The sequence below is a fragment of the Otolemur garnettii genome, unplaced genomic scaffold, assembly GCF_000181295.1.
Source record: "Otolemur garnettii isolate 467f Iridium unplaced genomic scaffold, OtoGar3 scaffold00075, whole genome shotgun sequence".
Classification (NCBI taxonomy): Eukaryota; Metazoa; Chordata; class Mammalia; order Primates; family Galagidae; genus Otolemur; species Otolemur garnettii.
Window position 1 is genome coordinate 5834989 of NW_003852470.1, and position 14957 is coordinate 5849945.

Here is a 14957-nt window from a genome sequence, read left to right on the forward strand (position 1 = left end):
AAAAAAAAAAAAAGAAAATATAAACTCTGAGGCGACGTCAACACGGATTACCTGCTCTTGTGTTCCAGGGGCCTTACGGAGAGCATGTTTCCCCTTCCAACACGAGGAAAGACACAGGGCCTCTGTGTATTACACAGCACAGCTGTACCCCAACATGAGGCAGGTGAAGGGCACATAGTCCCCAAAAGTGGCCAGGCCACGTCACTTCCTTTGCCCTTTCTGAGTTAGAAACTGTCCCAGAAATTCTACTATTAAGGTTCCCATGGAAAGAAAAACATCTCATTGGCACAGCAAGGTCTAAAAATTACATTTTCTATTTATTTTTCCCCCAGAGATAAAGCCTTGCTCTGTTATCCAAGAGGGACTGCAAGGACATAATCACGGCTCCCTGAAGTCTCAAATTCCTAGGCTCAAGTGATCCCCTGCCTCCGCCTCCCAAGCAACTAAGACTACAGGTATGCACCACCTGCATATTTTTTTTTTTTTTTTGAGACTAGAGTTTTTCAATGTTGCCCAGGCAGGTCTCGAAGTCCTGGCCTCAAGCAGTCCTCCCACCTTGGCCTTCCAGAGTGTTGGGATTTCAGGCGTGAGCCACAGCACCCAGCCCCTTTTCTATTTTTCGGCTTTGATTGAACATCCACTGTGCTCACCACGTAGAGCTGCCTCCAGATGGTGGACCACTCTCGGAGCGTGGTGGTGACTTCCTGGATGAGGGGGAGGTCGCCCGGGATGACCGTTTCATGTTGTCTGAGATGAAAGAAGAAAAAAGCAGCTGAGTCCACGATCTCATTAACTGCTATGCACTGCACCCAGTACACTCCAACTCCAGGCCATGGAGTTTAATATTTAAGCAAATGGAAAGAAAATATACAAATAAGACTGTGTTCATGCAGATAAGCACCTACATACATCTCTACAGATGACAAGTACAGAACTTGAGAATGTTCATACATTATCCTGCACGAAAGCCATCTACCTCGTATGTCAAGGTAAGATGAAGGAAGCAAATAATATCCCATTAAAAGTCCACAGAACGTCAAGGTCTGGCAAGTGGAAAGTGTATTCATAATACGTGCACCCATCTATCTTAAAGATGCCATAAATTGCAAGCGGTCTGTGTGGTATTAAAATGCAGGTTTGGGTTAAGATTATTTTTACATTTCCATCATGCATAAAACTCATTATATGATAATACATGAAGCGGTTATCCTTGGCAAAATACGAGAGAGGTCACAGCTTTCAAATGTCTGTGGTTATTCTCTCTGATCCCCACTCTGATTATCCTCTTATCCTCTTCCCTCCACCACAAGAGGTTAACCCTTGAATTATTCTTAACTCGTCGTGTATTTAATATATTGGTTTGTATTAAGTCGACCATCGTTTTCTTGGCAAATGCTCTAGGTCAGGTGCTATGCAGAGTCCAGCTCAGACTACCTGGGACTGGGTGAGAGACTGAGCGTGTGCGGTGGCCAGTCTGGCTGGCTGGCTCCAGAAGTCCTCTGTGTCCTGAACAGAGAAGAATCTAGCCAGAAGACAGTGTCCAGGGACACTACATCCTTTGATTTTCACAGCACCCAGACCAATGGAAGGGATCCCTAGTTTGGCTCAAAATCGGGGTTCAAACTTGCAATGACTTACTGACGGTGAGGGAGTCCTTGAAAAAGAGTTGGTCTTGTGGCAAGTTCTAGAACAAGATGTGCACACAAGACCACCCCCCGAGAAAGTGCTATTGAGAATGACTCTCTGATGGGAGACCATCAGCGTCCACGGAGGGGAAGCCCTGCCATGCCTGTCACCAAGTTGCCCGGGAAGGATGCTAATGGACATGTGGTTCATCACACTCCCCAGTGTGTCCTCACAAAACCCACAGGGAGGGAGTTCACACCACAGGTACCTCGTACATTTATTAGCAACTGGGCTATCTTCACGCTGAGTCCACCAGGCACTCCTCACACTGGTTACGAGAAGCTTGGGGCACAGTTAGAACGTTTTTCACCACAGACGGGGGCCTGGGCTCATGCCTGTAATCCCAGCACTCTGAGAGGCGGAGGCAGAAGGATCCCGTGAGCTCAGGACTTCAAGACCAGCCTGAGCAAGAGTGAGACCCTGGGCTCAGTGTCCGTGGCTCAGTGGTTAGGGCACCAGCCAATTACACCAGGGCTGGTGTGTTTGAACCTGGTCCAGGCCTGCTAAACAATAATGACAACTGCAACAACAATAAAAAAAATAGCCAGGCATTGTGGCCGGCACCTGTAGTCCCATCTACTTGGCAGGCTAAGGCAAGAGAATGGCTTAAGTCCAAGAGTTTGAGGTTGCTGTGAGCTGTGACACCACAGCACCCTACAGAGAGTAACAAAGTGAGACTCTGTCTCACACAAAGAAAAAAAGAGTCCAACCCTGTCCCTACAAAAACCCAGCCAGGCCTCATGGCAGGCACCTGTAGTTCTCAGCAAGCTGAGGCAAGCGGATCACATGAACCAAGAATCTGAGGTTGCTGTAAACAAGGCTGACACCAGGGCACTCTAGCCTGGGCAAGAGAGTGAGACTGTCTCCAAAAAAAAAGAACAGGCCCTCAGTGCTGGCACCATGTCCTGGTCTCGGTTCTGGTTCCTTCTCACCTTCCCACCTTTTGTGGGGCCTCATCTGTCCTTGGATTACATGCCAAACTACTGGATCTGGCTTTATTGTGTTATCCTCGTTACCACCTTGTTGCCCACCAGGGATCAGGAACACTCAAACCCAACAATGCCAGGCTCCCAGGGCTGCTGTAAGACCGAGGGGCAGTGTCAGGCAGAGCATCCAGGAAAGGACCGGGACGGGGGCACAGTGGGGGGACGCTGGAGAAGGATAGGAAATTTCAGTTAGAGGGAAGGAGTAAGTCCCAGAGCTCTACCTACAACATGGTGACCATAGTTAATGGTGATGTATTAGATACTTGAAAGCTGCTCAGAGCAGATTCTTCTCACCACAGATGAATGGCAAGTCTGTAAGATAACGCACGTGCTAACCAGCTTGATTTTCCAACCCACAACACATACTTTCTTCAAAATGTCGTGATGTATACCACAAATACATATAATTTTCATTCATCAATCAAAAAAATACTAGTTTTAAAAGACAATGAACGGGACACAGCAGATGCCCAGCCAACAACGGCGATTCTTATTAGTTACTTGGCTCCGAATAACTGGACGAGATGACGAGTCGGAGCTGGAGGCCCTGATCTCAGTGTCACCCACAGACAGGGAACAGCTGAAGGTGAGGGCAACAGAGGCCATGTCTGGAGGGGAGGACAGCAAAGGAACAGGAGGAGCCAAGGTCAGACTATCTGCGAGTGGAGGGCAGGGGACAAAGGCAACAGTGAGGTGGCCAGGCTGTAAAGAGGACAGAGGGGATCTGAGCCTACACAGAGTGCCCAGTGACAGGGCGGCCACTGGTACCCAGTGCTACTGGGGAGCTCCGGAAGAGGGCCGAGAAGACATCACCAAGCCTGGGCATAGGGAGGCAGTGGAAGGGAGGCGGGAGGGAGGTGGGATTGCCTTGGTTATGGGGAAAAATACAGACTAGGTGGTAACAGGCATATCATGATCATTTGGAACATGAGAATGAAAGAGGACCTGTGGGCAGAGAGAAGAGAGAGACGTGGCAGGAGATCCTTTAAGAGGGTCCACACGAGGGAGACCCTGAAGGAGACCGGACAGGAGAGGCAGCACATGAAAAACAGACCCTGCAGAAAAGAGGGTGATAAACTCGGACAGCAAGAAGGCGGGGTGGGGGGACAACAGAGTAGCCTGTGTGGGCAATGGAAAAGAGGAACGACCAGGAAAAGGAGTCAAGGGCAAGGTCCACGTCCGTTCACAGCCACCTGGGGGAAGGAGGAAGGCTGAGGTCACCTGTCAAGCCTGGGGGCAGCGAGGATTGAGTGGACGCCCTGAGGCAGACAGGCAGGGCCAAGAACAGAGTGTGGGAACAACCCCAAGGAACCCAGAGCACGTGAAGGAAATCAGTTCTGTCCAAACTGCTCATTTCACCATCTCTCTGTTCACTTGCCCACAGTGGGGCCCCTGAGTCCAGAAGACCCTGTAAAAGGAACCGAACGTGTCTCTGTTGGCCCGTCTGGGTGGTGTGACACGTTTATTGAGATTTGGAATGATCTCTTATTCACCTTATTCTCACGCTTCACAATTACAATTTACATATATTCATTTGTGTACATCAAGCGGCTTTTAAAAAAGAAATCAATCTTACACAGTCTGACGTGTGTGAGGATTCTGATACAAAGTACGTCAAATGCACACTTTATCCAGTTATTTCCACAATAGGGTAGAAGTTCCAAAACGTTCCTTTCTTTTTCTTCCCCTTAAAGCTTTGCATAGAGAACATTTTATCTGTCTAAAAAAATACCGTATTGCAGGTCATCACCATTCATGCCTCTAAATTATTTTCTCCCTTTTAATTATGCATCACGCGAGTACAGAACCTGCGCGGCCCTTTTCATGTGTTAAGGGTACAGAGCCTGGAAAGGCAATTTTGTAATCAGCCAAAGAGATGTCATTATGCAGTAATCATATGATTAGTAATTTTATAATTTACATATTTAACTGAGTGTGAAGACGGAGCCGAGACAAAAAAAGAAAACATTTTAATGTTCCTTCTTCCAAGTTCACACCTGGTTATTCATTTGCCATTCCTGCCTAATGGGTTCCTCTTCCGCAAATGTCCTTTTAATGATCTTATACATCAGTTTTATGACCTCTAGGAAACATACATCACAATTAAACAAAATGTAAATTCATACATGTCCCAATTTAACAACTGTTGCCATACCCTAAATTCCATTTGTATCACATCCTGCAAAGTCTTCCCTAAAAAAGGACTCAGAGCAGGGGAGGATACTGTGGAATCTCTGCCAAATGGGGGTCCTCACAGAGCATCAGGGCCAGTGCTTTCCGAAACTGACCTCGGTTTCAAGGATGACTACACTTATGATGCTGACTTTAGACTCTTCATAGATCAAAGTCACGTCATCCACAACTCCGAATTACAAGTCCCCCTTCTCCTTCCCAAAATTAGCCAACCACACCCATTGTCCTAACTCCCTACTATTACCCTCCCACACATAAGAGCAGGAATAAGAAATAGAATAGCCGCAATTCTTCATTTGAACGTGAAGACTAGACTCACCCTTTTCCTTCAACGATCGCTTCTTTAAGATGAATATATGAAGCCGGAAATATACCCTTTAGGGGTAAAAAAAAAAAAAAGATAGCAGATTATATTACCAATATGAATACTGATCAAAAATCAAACAACAGTCCCAAAAAGGTAGGGGTAGAGGTGGCTGGATCACTATTAATTCTGCAAGTCTTCGGCAGCCCCATGTACAACATATCAAAGAAATGGTGAAGAAGTGGAAAAGACAGCAACTCAACCAGCCTGCACACCAGGAGGGGTCTCAGAAGGAGACAGACAATATGCTTTCAAAGGAGAAGTTCCACAAAGGCAGAAGCAGGTGGTCATCTCTGTGGCTCACACCTCCTCTACTGTTGACCCTGCCACAGGCAGATCGAAGTACAACAGATGCCTAAAAAGCAATTCTTGATGACAAATTTTATCAAAAGTTGGTTTAAATTAATGATTGTCTCTTGTACACTGACCATGTACCTAGACCCACAGGAGGTTCTTATAGATCTCCCAAGAGGGGTCATTGGGAAAATACAGGAAAGTGGGCCAGATTCTACCCAATCTGCACAGCTGCAGGAGTCGGGCGGAGAGACCAGCTTCCGTTCAGCAGGGCTCTGAGTCTCCAAAGCACAGAGCACCCAGGGGCCCAACAGAACCAAGCCCAGGGGAGACAGTCTCTCAACAAGACTCATAGTGTCAGGAATGATCTGGGAAGTACCAAGAGGAGCTTTATCAGGGGGGTGGGTCCTGCTTCATGAACAAGCAAGATAACCCCCCCCACCCCGGAGAAAAGCAGAGGCGAGCACAGGAAAGGCAGGCTCGGGTCTTGGGCAGCACCACAAAAGCTACTGCCTGTGGGAGGGTTAGTGCCCACGGCAGACACCACGAAGTGGCACCCCTGTGGCTTCCAGGTACCTGTGCTGGAAACGGGAACTTCCAATTGGGTCTCCCTGGCATTTACACAGAAGAACCAGAAACCAAACTACTAATCGTGCTGGGGAAGGGCCCGGGGCAGAGGAGGAAGCAGCGGGGAGAACAGACCTGGCAAGCGCCACTGATTCATGTTCTTCCAGCCTGCCAGGAAAGCGGCCGAATTCTATAGAGAAGAATTACACAAAGAGGGAAGGCGGCAGGCAGAGAATTGGAGACTGGGCCGCAGAGAGGACTGGGGTAGCCCAGCACTGGGCTGCCTGCCCGTCCAGGTCCCAGGTGTCCAGGACACCTCCAAATCCGAGGATGGGTGCAGGGCACAGTGGGCATCTTTCCATGAAACAGCAGTGTGCACCCAGAGAGGCGAGGAAAACAAGCCAATCCCAGCCCTGCCCCTGTCCCCAGGCAGAGATAACCCCTCAGCCTCCACAAACCCCCTGGAGAGTCATAGAGCCACAGGGGGCTGGATGAGGATGGACACCCCTGGAGTTTTGGAATGAGCAACTTAAGCTGGGGCCATTCAGGCCAGGCCCCAATTTACAATTTGCTTATTTGTAAATATCTATACTAAGGTTGCTCAATCCCAGAGTCGGGATTCCTCGAGGCCACACGCTACCCAGCTCTACCCTGTCCATGAGCTGCTATATGTGGGCACCCAGCAGGCACCCACGGGCACCGGCATAGCATCGGGAATAGAGAGACCCCAAACTGGAAGGTGAGCACAAGAACCAAATAAAACATCAAGGAAAAGTGAATGGCTTGTCTGGAGCATGCCCAGTCCAAGAGCAAAAGCTCCGTCCTGAGAGATGATACTCAAGTCTCCAACTGCTCCTTTACAGATGAAACTCGGGGCTTTGTCTGCAGGAACACGCTCGATGGCAGAAAGAGGAATCAGTGTGAAAATAGAACTTTCCTGGATAAATCTATTCCACCATCCACCTGGTTGCAAGATATCTTGTCTGAACCTCAAAGCTGCAGGCCACGGGATGGGTAGAGACCCACAGCCCAGGCCAAGCTTGGCAGGGTTGGGAGGAGAGGCCTTTGCTCTTGAGCTGCTAGACTCCAGAAGCCTTATTACAGCCTCAGAACCACAATTGAGAGTCCAACCCCAAAAGGAGAGGCAAATTTAAGACATAGAAGTAAAATGAACCATCCGTCAAGTGTAATTAGATATCAGAACATAGAAGTTAACGGGGACAGCCAGACCACGGTTTAGAATGGATGTGACTTCAACATCATCACATGGTAAAATGAAGCAGGAGAGCCATAATTAGGTTTTGTGAGGCTAAGAACGTTGAAGCCACAACAGAATGGTGTGCAGGAGTGTCCACCACGATGCTCCAGGGTGTCATTACAAAACTTAGTTTCAGAAACTCAAACCACTGTGCATGCAAACTGCCCTGGCTGAGCAGAGAGCCCCTGTGCTCACCCCGGACTGAAGCAGAGTAAAAACAGAAACTAGAAGGAAATGAGCACACAGGAGCTCTGCAAATTGGCGAATTCATCAAGCACAGTATAAGGTTGAAAACTGTGAGCATTATCTTCCTTTCCTGGAGTCATTATACCCAGATGAGTCTCTAACACAAACAGTGCCTGAATAGGAGTGCAAAATTCTATCAGGAAAGCAAGAGAAGAGTGGCCAGCACTCTGTCACAACCCAGCATCTCACCTGCGCAGGGGAAGCTGCCATTCCCGGTACAAACCTGTCTCAGGAGAAAACAACGCCAGACAGTGCACATTCCCACCCATATAGTTTTTAAAATTCGGAGGGAGAGATACAGAAGTAAAACTCTTAGACACGAATGAGATAGAACTGGTTTTCTCTCCCAGTGTGATGTATGAAGGGACACGCGTCGTGTTTAATAAAACGGGCTTACCTTCTTCGACTTCTTTCTTAAGGTGTAACCTCTGTACCAGCCTAGACAAACACAAGGTAGAAACAGTTAGTTCAAAGAGCCGCGGCAGGGTCTCCACAACAACTTCACGGGACACAGAACTCATTGTTTTGCAGAACCAGAGAAGTGAGTTTGTCACAAGAATTCAATAAGCCTCATGCTTTGGAGAGAACGATGGGGCATCTGGACGGTGTCCTTGGAGCACGGTGAGTGACCCTCACGCAGGCTGCTCCCCTTCCTGTCCCCATGCCTCACACAGCCCTGGAGCTGCAGTGACATTAAGATGCACAGTTCCGAGAGGGCCTGTCCTATTGGCCACTCGCCCTGACTGGGCTCCTTGTGTAGCATTTTCCTGTCTCTCCCTCTGCCAGGGCTAGACCAGGCTCTCTCCCAGTGGACACACCAGCATCTCCACATCACCAAGAGCTGCCCGGAAACAGAAAACCTATTCAGAGAGAACTTCCTCTCTCTTCCCTCGAGCGGCCACAACCTCACAAAGTACTTTCTGTGCCAAAAATATGGCCTCAGCAGGAAGTGCCGGGGACACAGGCCACCTACCACCTTCGGGATTGGCCCAGCTCCCACCTCCGGGCCCCTCCACATGGCAAGAGAAAGGGGACAGAGCAGGAGGAAGGGCCTTCTAGAACGGTGGGTACGCAGTGAACTCAGCGGGGAGTCTCTCAGACGACAGAGCAGAGCTGACCACACCCTTGGCACCCTCCTCACGCTGAGGTCAGAAATCTGTCCCCACAAAGGCCCAGGGCTCTGTGGCCAGGAACCAATCTCTGACCGCCCTCATCACGTGACATCAGGGGGATATTTTCATCCCACACCCGAAGTCACTACCCACTACCTGCTTCTAGAAATCAACCCAAAGGCTCAGAGACAAAGCCCAAGTCTGTCACGCAGATGTAGAAGGGGCCCTTTGGCAGAGAGCACGGGGCCAAGGTAAATTCCCACATAGTAACCAAATACTGAGGTTTTCTCCACTCTCAAAAAGTCGACCCCCAGGAACCCAGTTTGTGAGGTTAGAGAGTAAACTCAGAGAGGGCTGAAAATGGGCCGAGGCTGCAGCCGCCGCCCCTCAAATTGGGCTGAAGAGGATGATCGGGAACCAGAAAATAATTGTGTTAAAATGAGAGAAATCCTCAAGGGATTATCAAACAAATGTTTTCTAAATATCCAGAGAAGGAGACAGAAACTGCCTAGACCCTTGTTAAGGACTTGCTAAGACCCAGGAATGACCAACTGAAGCCACTTCACTTTCTCGACATAGAAACTAAAGAGATTGATTGGGGGCTCAGAGGTACAAAATGTCTAAATTTCAGCCACACGCTTGAAGGATTTTATCTCCTGATAGCCTTATTGTCGAGGTCAGTGGTTTCAATAAGCCAGCCCGGAATCAGTGCCCATCTGTGACAGAGCTCACAGACTACAAAATTGAAAGAGAAAAGTCCGTGTAATGAGTTATTCAAAAGCAGTGTTTACTCAATTCAAAGAACTGTTTTTCATCCTATTATGATATCCTTCCCGCATTTCCAGCATTGATCTGCCCTTTTTCTGAAACTGACAAAGGATTAACGGCCTAAGAACATACAAAAAAATACTGCAAAGAGACAAAAAAAAAAAAAAAAGACAGCAATCAAGTAAGACAATGAACAAAGTTTGTGAACAATGTACAGAAAAGACCAAAAAGACTTAATATACAAGAGATGCTTATGCCTAATAATAAACATCAGAGAAATGAAAACTGAAAACACAAGGTAGCTGCACAGGGAGACTCAGGAACCAAACACCGCAGGTGTGGCAGCCCTGGGTCTGCAGGCGGAGCAGACTGCAGCCCTAACGCACTCATCCACGGCCTGCAGCCCACACCCCAGACTCCTGGGAACGTGGCCCAGAGATACCCAGGTGCCCATGCACAGCGGGAAGGACCCAGGCTGCTCACGGCAGCAAGATCTCGGCTGGCAGGAACGGGGGCCAATCCACAGACACACATGTGAAGCAGTGAGGGCCGCGGATGGTCTCAGAAGACACAGCCCACAGGAGCACACTTTCAAACAGAGCCCTAGGAAGACAGCAGGAAGCAGGACGAGCTGCAGCCAGACTTACATACGTTAAACATACACGCACACCAGGCCCAGGTGCGGCGGCTCACGCCTGTAATCCCAGCACTTGGGAGGCTGAAGAAGGTGGATTGCCTGAGCTCAAATTCGAGACCAGTCTGAGCAAGACAGTCTGAGCAAGAGCGAGACCCCGTCTCTCAAAAACTGGCTGGGCCTTATGTTGGGCACCTGGAGTCTGGTGGGAGGCTGAGGCAAGAGAATTGCTTGAGCGCAAGATTCTGAGGTTGCTATGAGCTAGGGCATGACAGCCCTCTACTGAGGATGACAAAGTAAAACTATCTCAAACAAACAAACAAAAATAAATAAATAAATATATATATATATATATATATATGCAGCGCACCAAACAGTACACAGACACAGGCAAACCAGCGAGTCCCCTTCAAACCTAGCAGAAGTATCTTCTACAGGGAGTAGGGAGTGAGTACAAGGCAGGGAGCCTTGAGTTTTACATGGATGCTAACAGATGTTAGCTTCTTTCCTTCCTGTCTGTCCTTCCTAAACAAAACAAAAATCTAGGGTTTTCCTTCCCAGGATTTTTTGTGTTATTCCATCAACTAACTGAGCCCAGGCATTATATGCCAAAGACTGCACGAGGCAGCAGGAATACAGAAACCCTCTGTGAGCTCACAGAGTGGAAGGGCCCTGAGGCAACCAGGGGTCAACCACAAAGTGAACCGCATGACAGAGACCTTAGCCTGAGCAGGAAAGGACATCTAGCAATGGATTTGCACACGGGAGTGAAGGAAGGCTCCAGGGGGATGACAGAGGATGCATTTGGAGGTGGGAAGACTCTCAGCCAGTAGAATTGAATTTTCCCTGGCAGGGCTTGTGAGTGGCTCCCACTTGGTCCATAAACCAGCTCCAAAGAAGAGACGTCCACCCAAGACACAGGCCCCGAACTCAACGAGGACATGGTCCAGCACAGGAAAACAGCTGGCAAGTCATTTTGGAAGAAAATATTACCATTATCACTTTTAAAAATTTGAATAAGTTCAAGTGTTGTGGCTGAATCAAAAGGATAACTTCTGAATCTTTGTGCAATGCCTCAGGATCTGGTCCCTAGGGGCCCTATGGAACCGAGCAGACCTTTAGCCAAAATGTGTCACTTAACAAACATCTAGGATATGGCCCTGCTGACCCTGGACACTGCTTAAAGGCAGGGACTGCTCCCATCCACACAGTCACCTGCAAAGCTCCTTTTCTTTCTTCTCTGCTCTAAGTCTTCATGAGCCCAAGAAAGAGAAATTAACCATAAGTTGAAGGTAAATGTGTTCTGTGAACCTTAAAATAAAGACTGATCACCTAGAAATTATATCCTCTAGAGCAAGCTCGGTTACATCCTGAGACAGATCACACAGAGAAAGAAAACGTAACAAACAGAAAAATCCTGTAGGAAAGAGAGGAGCGGAGGAAAGGAAAGAAAATGCCAGTCTCATACAAATCATGAAATTTAAACAGAACAAGCAGCAGCAGGAACACAGGTGGAAGTACATTCCTCTGCTTTCTTATAATGATAATAAAGTCACCAAATTTCCCCAAGTTGGAAATGACATCCCCAAATTCATTTCTCTGATCAGACTCTGATTAAAACCAGAAAGGTAGTTGTCAAGGAAAAGGAATTCATTTTATGTTAAAGACTCTTTGTAAAAGACTGAAATATTTTAATCAGAATCTAAGGTGCTTGACTAGTCAAAAAAAATGAACATTCATTATAGTCCCCTTATCATATGTCAGCCATAAAGTCAAATTTTTTAAAACTTCATCAGTTTTTTTGAAGTTAAAAGGATGACAAGGACCACTGATGCACTTAAGTATTCCACCGTTCAAAGAGCACATTCTTCTTCTGAACAAGGAATTGCAGTCTCCACATACCCTGGCTCCCCAGGAAATTGTAAACTAGTCATGAATGACATCAGTGCCCAATGTTTATTAAGCAGGATTTCAACTTCAACTGACCGGCGGCAAAAATAAAAGATAGAAGACCATTTCCCTTCAGATCAGAAAAGCATCTGGGATGAGAGGCTTGACCCTCTACCCCTGCTTAATTTCTCTCTGTTTCCGCTCGGCCACTGGCGATGTGTACTGAGAGGAGATAAGAAACCCAGCTGTCAGCTTGTAAACGGAAAACAAGCAGAATGCCTGTCACAGCTGCTCACTCACTCAGGGACAGGGGCTGGTTCTGCAGAGTTACACTGGCGTCCGGGCACAGGCCATGAAAGCTGACTTTTTTTTCCAGATAGGACTTCTTTAGGGTAAAAAGTGCAAATGGAATGGAATTCTAAGTCCATATACATCACATGGGCAATTACGGGTGGCAAATATCAGTCTTGTAACAGGTTTGTACTTCTCGGATGGGTCTTTGGATAGGTCTTCAAGGGATACCATAGCTGGCCACTGCTTCACTCCTTGCAAAGTAGATTCAAGGACCAAGTTGGAAGTTTGATTTGTTGATGACCATGAGATGTCTATGATTTCCTCCTCTAGGCCCACCTCCCACCTGGAAGGATTTTGCTAAACATAACCCAAAAGCAGATTTGCTACAGAAATTATCCATTCTATTCAGAGGTTTTTATTCACATGCTATATGGGAAACACCCCTTCAAGCAGGAAATTAAGCCAACAACACAAAAACACAATCTTACAAAAATCTGAGCAATCTTTTAAAAAATCAAGCCCATCGCTGCTTCCCTTCTGTGCAACAATAACCAGCACAGAACAAAAAGTGGCCTCAAAGTACGTGCAAAACACAAAAAATGAACACCAAGTGTCTGAAAGACCAACAACACTGGAAAACCACTGCTCCCAACAGTTTATTTATTGGATAATTATACCGACTGCTTCACTGAACTGCATCCCACAGAACTGTGACAGCGGTCTGCTCTTCCCTAAGAAAGTGGGAATTACAGATTTTAAAAAAAGAAAGAAAGGTGAAAATTACGGTTCCTCTGAGACATGCCGTTAACAAATCTGAGGGCATTTGAGAGAACTCATGATTCATATCAAATAAAACAATGAAGTGTGCTAAACATAATTATTATCAGGCAGTCAGTTATTAACAGTCAAGGTTTACATACACGTGCAAGTAAGGAGCTAATGAGCCTTCTTGATGATGCTAAAATGGGAACTTTGCTTTTAAGTTGATCTTAATGAAACATTACGTGAAGAATACACAGCTTCACTACTCTGACCTGAAAAATCATCTATCTGCAAAAAAAAAAACTGATCATGAGTACAAAACCCGATTGCTTATGTATCTGTGACAGGGTAATGCCGTGCCACGCCCCCCAAGGCACCACCCTGTGTACGCACCTTCGTAGGTCTCCAAGATGTGCACTGTGTCTCCGATTTGTAAAGAAAGCTCATCGGCGCCCCTGGCATCGTAGTTATAAAAGGCTGTAATGGGAAGAAGGAAAATACATTAGTCCAGGTAGAAGTGACTGTGCAGGGTTGTTTTTTCTTCATTTAAGGTTGTTTGGTTTTACTATTGAAACACAGTCTCTGCCTAGATCATTCTCTCTGATACCCACAAGAGTAGCCTTTACTTTCAGAGACAAATATAAAGAGCCAATAGTTTAAGTAGAGGAAATTCATACCTACCCCTAAGAACTTTAAGTGACTTTGTTTATTGGGGTGAAATCCGTGTAATGTAAAATTTTCCACATTAACCACTTTGAAGCACACGGTTCAGTGGCATTACCTATATTCACAATGTTGTACAAGCATCCCCCCATATCCAAAACCTTTTCTTCACTCCACAAAGAAACCATGCCCTCAGTAAGCAGTAATCCCTAACCCTGGGTAATCTAGTCTCTCCCTGTGAATCTGACCACTCTCGGGACATCACGGAAGCGTGCGATCATAGAGTAGTGTCTGCCCTTTTCTGTCCCACTTCTGTCACTCAGCATAATGTTCTCCAGGTCAATCCAGGACCAGGCATCAGAACTTCATTCCTTCTGAAGAAGGACTCCATACCTTCTGAATAATACTCCATACAGCAAACGTTTATAATCGGAAGAAAACTGAGGCCACTGTGAACAGCACTTCCTAACTTCATATAGTATTATTTATTTCCACCAATAATAGATTATCTTTATTTTGCACATGGATTGAATAGTCTTTGGAAACCAAATGAATAAAAAATATTATTTTATCATATAGCAATGTTGAATTTTAGCCAATAGGCGATATTATAATCATAGCAGACAAAATACATTCAGTGTAAAGAAATGCTTAAAACTGATACTAATTGGGCGGCACCTGTGGCTCAAAGGAGTAGGGTGCCAGCCCCATACGCCAGAGGTGGGGGGTTCAAACCCAGCTCCGGCCAAAAACAAAAAACAAAAAACTGACACTAATATCCAAGAAACGTCTGAAATTCTGAGCGTTCTCTTGACCTAAAGCTGTTCCTCTTTTGCAAAAGGGTCATATCTCTCCTAGGTAACCACCTAAAAAGTCATACCATTCAATTCAAACCACACTTCTGCTCAAGCAGTATGGAGTAAAGGCAACTTTCATAGGTAAAAGGATTTTACTTTAATCCAGAAAGTATTCAACTAGCCCACTCTCAATTTAAAACACATATATGTCTGTATGTGTGTGTATACACATATAGTGGTGTTCCTCCTACACAACGGACTCTACCAAAAAGGATGTAACATTCAATGTAAAATTTATCTTCAAAATTCCAGACTGAATTTCTCATCTATCCCTCCTAACAGGCCAGCCAGACCAGGCTATGCTTAGTGTCACCTTTACAGTGTTGCATTTCTAAAATTTGCCTTGACCACATCACGAGCAAATTCCTCCGGGAAGCACAGTA

General features: G+C 46.5%; 1 protein-coding gene across 1 annotated transcript in view; it reads right to left on the bottom strand.

The window, feature by feature from the left end:
* DOCK1 (dedicator of cytokinesis 1) overlaps window positions 1-13526 on the bottom strand; it is a 455243-nt gene extending 441717 nt beyond the window's left edge. The window contains exons 1-4 of the mRNA XM_012807800.1: window positions 13448-13526; window positions 7992-8032; window positions 5185-5240; window positions 651-747 (exon numbers count right to left, since the gene is read on the bottom strand). The gene's annotated coding sequence lies outside the window, so the exon portion shown is untranslated. The remainder of the gene's footprint in view (window positions 1-650; window positions 748-5184; window positions 5241-7991; window positions 8033-13447) is intronic.
* Window positions 13527-14957: the final 1431 nt, after the last annotated feature.